This window comes from Leptopilina heterotoma, unplaced genomic scaffold (genome assembly GCF_015476425.1).
Source record: "Leptopilina heterotoma isolate Lh14 unplaced genomic scaffold, ASM1547642v1 Lhet_164, whole genome shotgun sequence".
NCBI classification, from domain to species: Eukaryota; Metazoa; Arthropoda; class Insecta; order Hymenoptera; family Figitidae; genus Leptopilina; species Leptopilina heterotoma.
The window spans coordinates 1,999-17,438 of NW_025110880.1; the positions used below are offsets into that span (position 1 = coordinate 1,999).

The 15,440-nt window shown below is 21.1% G+C and overlaps 1 non-coding gene across 1 annotated transcript; it reads right to left on the minus strand.

Moving 5' to 3' along the window:
• Positions 1 to 14,906: 14,906 nt before the first annotated feature.
• Trnag-ucc lies at positions 14,907 to 14,978 on the minus strand. The gene has a single exon. It is a non-coding gene; the product is annotated as a tRNA-Gly (tRNA).
• Positions 14,979 to 15,440: the final 462 nt, after the last annotated feature.

Sequence of the window (15,440 nt, forward strand, 5' to 3'; positions counted from 1 at the left end):
AAGTAACTTTTTTCTATATTAAAATTTTTATTAATTCTTGTCAAAATTGCATTCCTGACATAAAAACGAATCGATTCATGTATATAAAGTATATATTTTATCAAAATTTATAGAATTAATAAATATTTTAAATTTTCACAAAAAATTGAAATTTTGTATTTTTTGACATTTTATCTTAACACTTTAAAATAATTATTCTAAAATAAAAAATTAAACAATTGGTATATATTATATTGAGGAAGCTTAATGATCATGAAATGAACAACTTGTTTTTTATTTTTTATCATTAGTAGATGTTTTACTTATGAAAAATTGCACAATTGTGAAAAACTAGAAATTTCTAGCCCTAAATACAGTTAATGAAAAATATATCAATAATTAATTGTTTAAACAATTTAATAAATTGTTATACGTTTTTTTGATAAACTTTTTTAATTAATTAAGCTAAAAAAAATATTTTATAAAATTTCATGATTCTGTAAATATTTATTGTTATTAAAAAATGGTGTAAAAACCAAAATCGAGCTCGAAAGATCCATAGAGAATTTATCTACGAAGATTTAGAAAAAAAGAAAAGTCATTTTGGTTAAAAATTGTGACCTGCAGAATGATTTGAAACGAAAAAGTACATTTTTCGCCACGTCTGCTCTCAAAGAAGAAACATTCAATGTTTCACAATTTGACACATTGAATGTTTCTCTTTGCAGCCCATTCCACATGTGAGTCGTGTCGTGTCGGGCGTCCGTTTGGCCCCGGGTGACCGCATCGGAGCCCGTGTTATAAAAAATCGTTGGTAGCGCGAAGATTTATTTTCAAAAAATAATAAAAATTTAACAGAAATTTCATTATTTACAAATTTTTTTATAAATCTCTTTGCAATCATTAAATTATTTTCATAAATAATAAAATTTTTACAGGGATTCAATTATTTTGGTATATAATAAAATTCTTATTAGGAAATCAATTATTTTGATAAATAATAAAACTCATTGCAGAATTTCAATTATTTTTAATACAATTTTTATTGAATTCCTCGAAAAAATGTAATTATTCTTAAAAATTTTATTAAAATTTGTCAAAAGAATTTAATTATTTAAAAATTTATTGTTACAATTCTTTATGAGAATTCAATTTTAAGAAACATTCAATTATTCAATAAATTATTTAATTTTGTATTTTAATAATTGAATTCTGTTTGAGTTTTCTAATAAAAATTGATTTAAAAATTAATTTTAGTTTAAATTTTAGATAATAATTGAATATTAAAAGCAATACACTGAAAAAAAATTTAATTGCTTCAATTAACCGATTAATTGACTATTATCCATTAAATATTTAATTGAATCAAATAATATTTATTGGAGTCAATTAAATGGTATTTGATTCAAATACTGAAATTATTGGTTCAAATACCATTTAATTGACTCCAATAAATATTATTTGATTCAAAAGATTTTCAAAAATATCTAAAAAAAAAAATTTTTTTCAACAATTTTTTAATTTTTGATAAAATAATTTTTGGATTTTTTGAAGTAACTTTTTTCTATATTAAAATTTTTATTAATTCTTGTCAAAATTGCATTCCTGACATAAAAACGAATCGATTCATGTATATAAAGTATATATTTTATCAAAATTTATAGAATTAATAAATATTTTAAATTTTCACAAAAAATTGAAATTTTGTATTTTTTGACATTTTATCTTAACACTTTAAAATAATTATTCTAAAATAAAAAATTAAACAATTGGTATATATTATATTGAGGAAGCTTAATGATCATGAAATGAACAACTTGTTTTTTATTTTTTATCATTAGTAGATGTTTTACTTATGAAAAATTGCACAATTGTGAAAAACTAGAAATTTCTAGCCCTAAATACAGTTAATGAAAAATATATCAATAATTAATTGTTTAAACAATTTAATAAATTGTTATACGTTTTTTTGATAAACTTTTTTAATTAATTAAGCTAAAAAAAATATTTTATAAAATTTCATGATTCTGTAAATATTTATTGTTATTAAAAAATGGTGTAAAAACCAAAATCGAGCTCGAAAGATCCATAGAGAATTTATCTACGAAGATTTAGAAAAAAAGAAAAGTCATTTTGGTTAAAAATTGTGACCTGCAGAATGATTTGAAACGAAAAAGTACATTTTTCGCCACGTCTGCTCTCAAAGAAGAAACATTCAATGTTTCACAATTTGACACATTGAATGTTTCTCTTTGCAGCCCATTCCACATGTGAGTCGTGTCGTGTCGGGCGTCCGTTTGGCCCCGGGTGACCGCATCGGAGCCCGTGTTATAAAAAATCGTTGGTAGCGCGAAGATTTATTTTCAAAAAATAATAAAAATTTAACAGAAATTTCATTATTTACAAATTTTTTTATAAATCTCTTTGCAATCATTAAATTATTTTCATAAATAATAAAATTTTTACAGGGATTCAATTATTTTGGTATATAATAAAATTCTTATTAGGAAATCAATTATTTTGATAAATAATAAAACTCATTGCAGAATTTCAATTATTTTTAATACAATTTTTATTGAATTCCTCGAAAAAATGTAATTATTCTTAAAAATTTTATTAAAATTTGTCAAAAGAATTTAATTATTTAAAAATTTATTGTTACAATTCTTTATGAGAATTCAATTTTAAGAAACATTCAATTATTCAATAAATTATTTAATTTTGTATTTTAATAATTGAATTCTGTTTGAGTTTTCTAATAAAAATTGATTTAAAAATTAATTTTAGTTTAAATTTTAGATAATAATTGAATATTAAAAGCAATACACTGAAAAAAAATTTAATTGCTTCAATTAACCGATTAATTGACTATTATCCATTAAATATTTAATTGAATCAAATAATATTTATTGGAGTCAATTAAATGGTATTTGATTCAAATACTGAAATTATTGGTTCAAATACCATTTAATTGACTCCAATAAATATTATTTGATTCAAAAGATTTTCAAAAATATCTAAAAAAAAAAATTTTTTTCAACAATTTTTTAATTTTTGATAAAATAATTTTTGGATTTTTTGAAGTAACTTTTTTCTATATTAAAATTTTTATTAATTCTTGTCAAAATTGCATTCCTGACATAAAAACGAATCGATTCATGTATATAAAGTATATATTTTATCAAAATTTATAGAATTAATAAATATTTTAAATTTTCACAAAAAATTGAAATTTTGTATTTTTTGACATTTTATCTTAACACTTTAAAATAATTATTCTAAAATAAAAAATTAAACAATTGGTATATATTATATTGAGGAAGCTTAATGATCATGAAATGAACAACTTGTTTTTTATTTTTTATCATTAGTAGATGTTTTACTTATGAAAAATTGCACAATTGTGAAAAACTAGAAATTTCTAGCCCTAAATACAGTTAATGAAAAATATATCAATAATTAATTGTTTAAACAATTTAATAAATTGTTATACGTTTTTTTGATAAACTTTTTTAATTAATTAAGCTAAAAAAAATATTTTATAAAATTTCATGATTCTGTAAATATTTATTGTTATTAAAAAATGGTGTAAAAACCAAAATCGAGCTCGAAAGATCCATAGAGAATTTATCTACGAAGATTTAGAAAAAAAGAAAAGTCATTTTGGTTAAAAATTGTGACCTGCAGAATGATTTGAAACGAAAAAGTACATTTTTCGCCACGTCTGCTCTCAAAGAAGAAACATTCAATGTTTCACAATTTGACACATTGAATGTTTCTCTTTGCAGCCCATTCCACATGTGAGTCGTGTCGTGTCGGGCGTCCGTTTGGCCCCGGGTGACCGCATCGGAGCCCGTGTTATAAAAAATCGTTGGTAGCGCGAAGATTTATTTTCAAAAAATAATAAAAATTTAACAGAAATTTCATTATTTACAAATTTTTTTATAAATCTCTTTGCAATCATTAAATTATTTTCATAAATAATAAAATTTTTACAGGGATTCAATTATTTTGGTATATAATAAAATTCTTATTAGGAAATCAATTATTTTGATAAATAATAAAACTCATTGCAGAATTTCAATTATTTTTAATACAATTTTTATTGAATTCCTCGAAAAAATGTAATTATTCTTAAAAATTTTATTAAAATTTGTCAAAAGAATTTAATTATTTAAAAATTTATTGTTACAATTCTTTATGAGAATTCAATTTTAAGAAACATTCAATTATTCAATAAATTATTTAATTTTGTATTTTAATAATTGAATTCTGTTTGAGTTTTCTAATAAAAATTGATTTAAAAATTAATTTTAGTTTAAATTTTAGATAATAATTGAATATTAAAAGCAATACACTGAAAAAAAATTTAATTGCTTCAATTAACCGATTAATTGACTATTATCCATTAAATATTTAATTGAATCAAATAATATTTATTGGAGTCAATTAAATGGTATTTGATTCAAATACTGAAATTATTGGTTCAAATACCATTTAATTGACTCCAATAAATATTATTTGATTCAAAAGATTTTCAAAAATATCTAAAAAAAAAAATTTTTTTCAACAATTTTTTAATTTTTGATAAAATAATTTTTGGATTTTTTGAAGTAACTTTTTTCTATATTAAAATTTTTATTAATTCTTGTCAAAATTGCATTCCTGACATAAAAACGAATCGATTCATGTATATAAAGTATATATTTTATCAAAATTTATAGAATTAATAAATATTTTAAATTTTCACAAAAAATTGAAATTTTGTATTTTTTGACATTTTATCTTAACACTTTAAAATAATTATTCTAAAATAAAAAATTAAACAATTGGTATATATTATATTGAGGAAGCTTAATGATCATGAAATGAACAACTTGTTTTTTATTTTTTATCATTAGTAGATGTTTTACTTATGAAAAATTGCACAATTGTGAAAAACTAGAAATTTCTAGCCCTAAATACAGTTAATGAAAAATATATCAATAATTAATTGTTTAAACAATTTAATAAATTGTTATACGTTTTTTTGATAAACTTTTTTAATTAATTAAGCTAAAAAAAATATTTTATAAAATTTCATGATTCTGTAAATATTTATTGTTATTAAAAAATGGTGTAAAAACCAAAATCGAGCTCGAAAGATCCATAGAGAATTTATCTACGAAGATTTAGAAAAAAAGAAAAGTCATTTTGGTTAAAAATTGTGACCTGCAGAATGATTTGAAACGAAAAAGTACATTTTTCGCCACGTCTGCTCTCAAAGAAGAAACATTCAATGTTTCACAATTTGACACATTGAATGTTTCTCTTTGCAGCCCATTCCACATGTGAGTCGTGTCGTGTCGGGCGTCCGTTTGGCCCCGGGTGACCGCATCGGAGCCCGTGTTATAAAAAATCGTTGGTAGCGCGAAGATTTATTTTCAAAAAATAATAAAAATTTAACAGAAATTTCATTATTTACAAATTTTTTATAAATCTCTTTGCAATCATTAAATTATTTTCATAAATAATAAAATTTTTACAGGGATTCAATTATTTTGGTATATAATAAAATTCTTATTAGGAAATCAATTATTTTGATAAATAATAAAACTCATTGCAGAATTTCAATTATTTTTAATACAATTTTTATTGAATTCCTCGAAAAAATGTAATTATTCTTAAAAATTTTATTAAAATTTGTCAAAAGAATTTAATTATTTAAAAATTTATTGTTACAATTCTTTATGAGAATTCAATTTTAAGAAACATTCAATTATTCAATAAATTATTTAATTTTGTATTTTAATAATTGAATTCTGTTTGAGTTTTCTAATAAAAATTGATTTAAAAATTAATTTTAGTTTAAATTTTAGATAATAATTGAATATTAAAAGCAATACACTGAAAAAAAATTTAATTGCTTCAATTAACCGATTAATTGACTATTATCCATTAAATATTTAATTGAATCAAATAATATTTATTGGAGTCAATTAAATGGTATTTGATTCAAATACTGAAATTATTGGTTCAAATACCATTTAATTGACTCCAATAAATATTATTTGATTCAAAAGATTTTCAAAAATATCTAAAAAAAAAAATTTTTTTCAACAATTTTTTAATTTTTGATAAAATAATTTTTGGATTTTTTGAAGTAACTTTTTTCTATATTAAAATTTTTATTAATTCTTGTCAAAATTGCATTCCTGACATAAAAACGAATCGATTCATGTATATAAAGTATATATTTTATCAAAATTTATAGAATTAATAAATATTTTAAATTTTCACAAAAAATTGAAATTTTGTATTTTTTGACATTTTATCTTAACACTTTAAAATAATTATTCTAAAATAAAAAATTAAACAATTGGTATATATTATATTGAGGAAGCTTAATGATCATGAAATGAACAACTTGTTTTTTATTTTTTATCATTAGTAGATGTTTTACTTATGAAAAATTGCACAATTGTGAAAAACTAGAAATTTCTAGCCCTAAATACAGTTAATGAAAAATATATCAATAATTAATTGTTTAAACAATTTAATAAATTGTTATACGTTTTTTTGATAAACTTTTTTAATTAATTAAGCTAAAAAAAATATTTTATAAAATTTCATGATTCTGTAAATATTTATTGTTATTAAAAAATGGTGTAAAAACCAAAATCGAGCTCGAAAGATCCATAGAGAATTTATCTACGAAGATTTAGAAAAAAAGAAAAGTCATTTTGGTTAAAAATTGTGACCTGCAGAATGATTTGAAACGAAAAAGTACATTTTTCGCCACGTCTGCTCTCAAAGAAGAAACATTCAATGTTTCACAATTTGACACATTGAATGTTTCTCTTTGCAGCCCATTCCACATGTGAGTCGTGTCGTGTCGGGCGTCCGTTTGGCCCCGGGTGACCGCATCGGAGCCCGTGTTATAAAAAATCGTTGGTAGCGCGAAGATTTATTTTCAAAAAATAATAAAAATTTAACAGAAATTTCATTATTTACAAATTTTTTTATAAATCTCTTTGCAATCATTAAATTATTTTCATAAATAATAAAATTTTTACAGGGATTCAATTATTTTGGTATATAATAAAATTCTTATTAGGAAATCAATTATTTTGATAAATAATAAAACTCATTGCAGAATTTCAATTATTTTTAATACAATTTTTATTGAATTCCTCGAAAAAATGTAATTATTCTTAAAAATTTTATTAAAATTTGTCAAAAGAATTTAATTATTTAAAAATTTATTGTTACAATTCTTTATGAGAATTCAATTTTAAGAAACATTCAATTATTCAATAAATTATTTAATTTTGTATTTTAATAATTGAATTCTGTTTGAGTTTTCTAATAAAAATTGATTTAAAAATTAATTTTAGTTTAAATTTTAGATAATAATTGAATATTAAAAGCAATACACTGAAAAAAAATTTAATTGCTTCAATTAACCGATTAATTGACTATTATCCATTAAATATTTAATTGAATCAAATAATATTTATTGGAGTCAATTAAATGGTATTTGATTCAAATACTGAAATTATTGGTTCAAATACCATTTAATTGACTCCAATAAATATTATTTGATTCAAAAGATTTTCAAAAATATCTAAAAAAAAAAATTTTTTTCAACAATTTTTTAATTTTTGATAAAATAATTTTTGGATTTTTTGAAGTAACTTTTTTCTATATTAAAATTTTTATTAATTCTTGTCAAAATTGCATTCCTGACATAAAAACGAATCGATTCATGTATATAAAGTATATATTTTATCAAAATTTATAGAATTAATAAATATTTTAAATTTTCACAAAAAATTGAAATTTTGTATTTTTTGACATTTTATCTTAACACTTTAAAATAATTATTCTAAAATAAAAAATTAAACAATTGGTATATATTATATTGAGGAAGCTTAATGATCATGAAATGAACAACTTGTTTTTTATTTTTTATCATTAGTAGATGTTTTACTTATGAAAAATTGCACAATTGTGAAAAACTAGAAATTTCTAGCCCTAAATACAGTTAATGAAAAATATATCAATAATTAATTGTTTAAACAATTTAATAAATTGTTATACGTTTTTTTGATAAACTTTTTTAATTAATTAAGCTAAAAAAAATATTTTATAAAATTTCATGATTCTGTAAATATTTATTGTTATTAAAAAATGGTGTAAAAACCAAAATCGAGCTCGAAAGATCCATAGAGAATTTATCTACGAAGATTTAGAAAAAAAGAAAAGTCATTTTGGTTAAAAATTGTGACCTGCAGAATGATTTGAAACGAAAAAGTACATTTTTCGCCACGTCTGCTCTCAAAGAAGAAACATTCAATGTTTCACAATTTGACACATTGAATGTTTCTCTTTGCAGCCCATTCCACATGTGAGTCGTGTCGTGTCGGGCGTCCGTTTGGCCCCGGGTGACCGCATCGGAGCCCGTGTTATAAAAAATCGTTGGTAGCGCTAAGATTTATTTTCAAAAAATAATAAAAATTTAACAGAAATTTCATTATTTACAAATTTTTTTATAAATCTCTTTGCAATCATTAAATTATTTTCATAAATAATAAAATTTTTACAGGGATTCAATTATTTTGGTATATAATAAAATTCTTATTAGGAAATCAATTATTTTGATAAATAATAAAACTCATTGCAGAATTTCAATTATTTTTAATACAATTTTTATTGAATTCCTCGAAAAAATGTAATTATTCTTAAAAATTTTATTAAAATTTGTCAAAAGAATTTAATTATTTAAAAATTTATTGTTACAATTCTTTATGAGAATTCAATTTTAAGAAACATTCAATTATTCAATAAATTATTTAATTTTGTATTTTAATAATTGAATTCTGTTTGAGTTTTCTAATAAAAATTGATTTAAAAATTAATTTTAGTTTAAATTTTAGATAATAATTGAATATTAAAAGCAATACACTGAAAAAAAATTTAATTGCTTCAATTAACCGATTAATTGACTATTATCCATTAAATATTTAATTGAATCAAATAATATTTATTGGAGTCAATTAAATGGTATTTGATTCAAATACTGAAATTATTGGTTCAAATACCATTTAATTGACTCCAATAAATATTATTTGATTCAAAAGATTTTCAAAAATATCTAAAAAAAAAAATTTTTTTCAACAATTTTTTAATTTTTGATAAAATAATTTTTGGATTTTTTGAAGTAACTTTTTTCTATATTAAAATTTTTATTAATTCTTGTCAAAATTGCATTCCTGACATAAAAACGAATCGATTCATGTATATAAAGTATATATTTTATCAAAATTTATAGAATTAATAAATATTTTAAATTTTCACAAAAAATTGAAATTTTGTATTTTTTGACATTTTATCTTAACACTTTAAAATAATTATTCTAAAATAAAAAATTAAACAATTGGTATATATTATATTGAGGAAGCTTAATGATCATGAAATGAACAACTTGTTTTTTATTTTTTATCATTAGTAGATGTTTTACTTATGAAAAATTGCACAATTGTGAAAAACTAGAAATTTCTAGCCCTAAATACAGTTAATGAAAAATATATCAATAATTAATTGTTTAAACAATTTAATAAATTGTTATACGTTTTTTTGATAAACTTTTTTAATTAATTAAGCTAAAAAAAATATTTTATAAAATTTCATGATTCTGTAAATATTTATTGTTATTAAAAAATGGTGTAAAAACCAAAATCGAGCTCGAAAGATCCATAGAGAATTTATCTACGAAGATTTAGAAAAAAAGAAAAGTCATTTTGGTTAAAAATTGTGACCTGCAGAATGATTTGAAACGAAAAAGTACATTTTTCGCCACGTCTGCTCTCAAAGAAGAAACATTCAATGTTTCACAATTTGACACATTGAATGTTTCTCTTTGCAGCCCATTCCACATGTGAGTCGTGTCGTGTCGGGCGTCCGTTTGGCCCCGGGTGACCGCATCGGAGCCCGTGTTATAAAAAATCGTTGGTAGCGCGAAGATTTATTTTCAAAAAATAATAAAAATTTAACAGAAATTTCATTATTTACAAATTTTTTTATAAATCTCTTTGCAATCATTAAATTATTTTCATAAATAATAAAATTTTTACAGGGATTCAATTATTTTGGTATATAATAAAATTCTTATTAGGAAATCAATTATTTTGATAAATAATAAAACTCATTGCAGAATTTCAATTATTTTTAATACAATTTTTATTGAATTCCTCGAAAAAATGTAATTATTCTTAAAAATTTTATTAAAATTTGTCAAAAGAATTTAATTATTTAAAAATTTATTGTTACAATTCTTTATGAGAATTCAATTTTAAGAAACATTCAATTATTCAATAAATTATTTAATTTTGTATTTTAATAATTGAATTCTGTTTGAGTTTTCTAATAAAAATTGATTTAAAAATTAATTTTAGTTTAAATTTTAGATAATAATTGAATATTAAAAGCAATACACTGAAAAAAAATTTAATTGCTTCAATTAACCGATTAATTGACTATTATCCATTAAATATTTAATTGAATCAAATAATATTTATTGGAGTCAATTAAATGGTATTTGATTCAAATACTGAAATTATTGGTTCAAATACCATTTAATTGACTCCAATAAATATTATTTGATTCAAAAGATTTTCAAAAATATCTAAAAAAAAAAATTTTTTTCAACAATTTTTTAATTTTTGATAAAATAATTTTTGGATTTTTTGAAGTAACTTTTTTCTATATTAAAATTTTTATTAATTCTTGTCAAAATTGCATTCCTGACATAAAAACGAATCGATTCATGTATATAAAGTATATATTTTATCAAAATTTATAGAATTAATAAATATTTTAAATTTTCACAAAAAATTGAAATTTTGTATTTTTTGACATTTTATCTTAACACTTTAAAATAATTATTCTAAAATAAAAAATTAAACAATTGGTATATATTATATTGAGGAAGCTTAATGATCATGAAATGAACAACTTGTTTTTTATTTTTTATCATTAGTAGATGTTTTACTTATGAAAAATTGCACAATTGTGAAAAACTAGAAATTTCTAGCCCTAAATACAGTTAATGAAAAATATATCAATAATTAATTGTTTAAACAATTTAATAAATTGTTATACGTTTTTTTGATAAACTTTTTTAATTAATTAAGCTAAAAAAAATATTTTATAAAATTTCATGATTCTGTAAATATTTATTGTTATTAAAAAATGGTGTAAAAACCAAAATCGAGCTCGAAAGATCCATAGAGAATTTATCTACGAAGATTTAGAAAAAAAGAAAAGTCATTTTGGTTAAAAATTGTGACCTGCAGAATGATTTGAAACGAAAAAGTACATTTTTCGCCACGTCTGCTCTCAAAGAAGAAACATTCAATGTTTCACAATTTGACACATTGAATGTTTCTCTTTGCAGCCCATTCCACATGTGAGTCGTGTCGTGTCGGGCGTCCGTTTGGCCCCGGGTGACCGCATCGGAGCCCGTGTTATAAAAAATCGTTGGTAGCGCGAAGATTTATTTTCAAAAAATAATAAAAATTTAACAGAAATTTCATTATTTACAAATTTTTTTATAAATCTCTTTGCAATCATTAAATTATTTTCATAAATAATAAAATTTTTACAGGGATTCAATTATTTTGGTATATAATAAAATTCTTATTAGGAAATCAATTATTTTGATAAATAATAAAACTCATTGCAGAATTTCAATTATTTTTAATACAATTTTTATTGAATTCCTCGAAAAAATGTAATTATTCTTAAAAATTTTATTAAAATTTGTCAAAAGAATTTAATTATTTAAAAATTTATTGTTACAATTCTTTATGAGAATTCAATTTTAAGAAACATTCAATTATTCAATAAATTATTTAATTTTGTATTTTAATAATTGAATTCTGTTTGAGTTTTCTAATAAAAATTGATTTAAAAATTAATTTTAGTTTAAATTTTAGATAATAATTGAATATTAAAAGCAATACACTGAAAAAAAATTTAATTGCTTCAATTAACCGATTAATTGACTATTATCCATTAAATATTTAATTGAATCAAATAATATTTATTGGAGTCAATTAAATGGTATTTGATTCAAATACTGAAATTATTGGTTCAAATACCATTTAATTGACTCCAATAAATATTATTTGATTCAAAAGATTTTCAAAAATATCTAAAAAAAAAAATTTTTTTCAACAATTTTTTAATTTTTGATAAAATAATTTTTGGATTTTTTGAAGTAACTTTTTTCTATATTAAAATTTTTATTAATTCTTGTCAAAATTGCATTCCTGACATAAAAACGAATCGATTCATGTATATAAAGTATATATTTTATCAAAATTTATAGAATTAATAAATATTTTAAATTTTCACAAAAAATTGAAATTTTGTATTTTTTGACATTTTATCTTAACACTTTAAAATAATTATTCTAAAATAAAAAATTAAACAATTGGTATATATTATATTGAGGAAGCTTAATGATCATGAAATGAACAACTTGTTTTTTATTTTTTATCATTAGTAGATGTTTTACTTATGAAAAATTGCACAATTGTGAAAAACTAGAAATTTCTAGCCCTAAATACAGTTAATGAAAAATATATCAATAATTAATTGTTTAAACAATTTAATAAATTGTTATACGTTTTTTTGATAAACTTTTTTAATTAATTAAGCTAAAAAAAATATTTTATAAAATTTCATGATTCTGTAAATATTTATTGTTATTAAAAAATGGTGTAAAAACCAAAATCGAGCTCGAAAGATCCATAGAGAATTTATCTACGAAGATTTAGAAAAAAAGAAAAGTCATTTTGGTTAAAAATTGTGACCTGCAGAATGATTTGAAACGAAAAAGTACATTTTTCGCCACGTCTGCTCTCAAAGAAGAAACATTCAATGTTTCACAATTTGACACATTGAATGTTTCTCTTTGCAGCCCATTCCACATGTGAGTCGTGTCGTGTCGGGCGTCCGTTTGGCCCCGGGTGACCGCATCGGAGCCCGTGTTATAAAAAATCGTTGGTAGCGCGAAGATTTATTTTCAAAAAATAATAAAAATTTAACAGAAATTTCATTATTTACAAATTTTTTTATAAATCTCTTTGCAATCATTAAATTATTTTCATAAATAATAAAATTTTTACAGGGATTCAATTATTTTGGTATATAATAAAATTCTTATTAGGAAATCAATTATTTTGATAAATAATAAAACTCATTGCAGAATTTCAATTATTTTTAATACAATTTTTATTGAATTCCTCGAAAAAATGTAATTATTCTTAAAAATTTTATTAAAATTTGTCAAAAGAATTTAATTATTTAAAAATTTATTGTTACAATTCTTTATGAGAATTCAATTTTAAGAAACATTCAATTATTCAATAAATTATTTAATTTTGTATTTTAATAATTGAATTCTGTTTGAGTTTTCTAATAAAAATTGATTTAAAAATTAATTTTAGTTTAAATTTTAGATAATAATTGAATATTAAAAGCAATACACTGAAAAAAAATTTAATTGCTTCAATTAACCGATTAATTGACTATTATCCATTAAATATTTAATTGAATCAAATAATATTTATTGGAGTCAATTAAATGGTATTTGATTCAAATACTGAAATTATTGGTTCAAATACCATTTAATTGACTCCAATAAATATTATTTGATTCAAGTATATATTTAATTGATAATAGTCAATTAAATGGATATTTGAATCAATTAAATTTTTTTTTCAGTGTAGAACGTAAATTTTTAGAAATAATTGAATTTTGAAAAGGTTTCAGATTAAAATCTTTGGAAATTCGAATTTTTCATATTTTTAACCAACAATTCTGTGGAATTAATTTTTTTTTTGAGAAAGTTTAATTGACGATTTTTTTATATTATTTGAAGTTTTTATTTTCTAATATATATTTAATTGAAGAATTTAGGAATAATTGAAATTTCGTAAAATGGAATATTGTAAACAAATGGATTTGAAAATTGTCAAAGAACTTTTTCGAAAATTATTAAAAATAATCGAGTTTAAGAAGAATTTTAGTTAAAAATTCTTAATAATAATTTTATCACTGGGTCATTTCTAATTATTATAAAACATGAAGAAATCGATCACTTTCGAGACGAAGACTCGGAGTTATTGATATCTTCATGTTTTATAGTTATGAAAAATTTAATTTATAGTTTTAAGTAAAATGTTCTCTTATTTGACTCTGACTGGTTATATTTTTGTCAGCAATTGGTCCGTAAAGTCCGTTTTTTTAAAATACTTTCACTGCTTCAAGCCCTGCATCAAATTGGATTTTTTTTTATTAATGAAGACCTTTTTCCGAAACACGAAAGTACTCAGAACTTTTTTAGAATTTATTTTTGATTCAGAAAAAATTTGTGTCTTAAAAAACGATTATGGTCTTGATAATTTTTTTTAACAATTTTTGGAGTCGAATAGAAATTTTGACTTTTTTTCATCAAATTGGAGCTTTTTTTTATTAAAGAAGAGCTTTTTCCGAAACACGGAGGTAATCAGAACTTTTTTAGAATTTATTTCCGATAGAGTAAAAATTTGTATCTTGAAAAACGACGCTGGTCTTGTAAATTTATTTTCACAATTTTAGAGTCGAATATCAAATTTGGTCTTTTTTTCATTAAATTGGAGTTTTTTTTATTAAAGATTTAAAAAAATTAAAAGTAAAAGTAAAAGTGAAAGTGAAGTTGAAATTGAAAATAAAATTGATATTGAAATTAAAATTAAATCGAAATTAAAATTAAATTTAAATTTGAAATTCAAAGAAAAGTACGATTAATAATAAAAATAAAATCCACACAGTAATTTTTTTATTATTTCCAAAGTGAATTTAGAGACGGTAACAAAATGATGAAATATAAAAAAGAGTGCGATGGCCGGGAATCGAACCCGGATCAACTGCTTGGAAGGCAACTATGCTGACCATTACACCACCATCGCACGTTGAAATTTCCCAGCATTACTCTCGTTCTAAGTTGAAGGCCAATTGATGATTCATTAAATTTTTATAGCCTACAATAAAATAACTCACAAAATATAATCGCAATTTTTCAACTTCACATTGTGATTAAATGACAATTTTAAATAATGTTTAGAACGTCATTTTCATTTTCTTTCTTTTACACGTGTGTGATTATATATATTTCCAACACTTTGACATTGAATGCCACAAGCCACAGTGATGTATGACAACATTTTGGTACCTGTTCAATTTTTCAGTGGCTTTTTGTTTTAAATAGAACACACGCTATAGTACTACAGAATTTTTTTTAAAATTTATCACATTTGATAGTAAACATACCTAATATTTTTGATTTTTGAAAAAGTTTAATTTTTCCCCCTTATAAATTTTTAGTAGAAAAAATAATAGTGGAATAACGGGAAAAACGGAGTAAAAAGTGG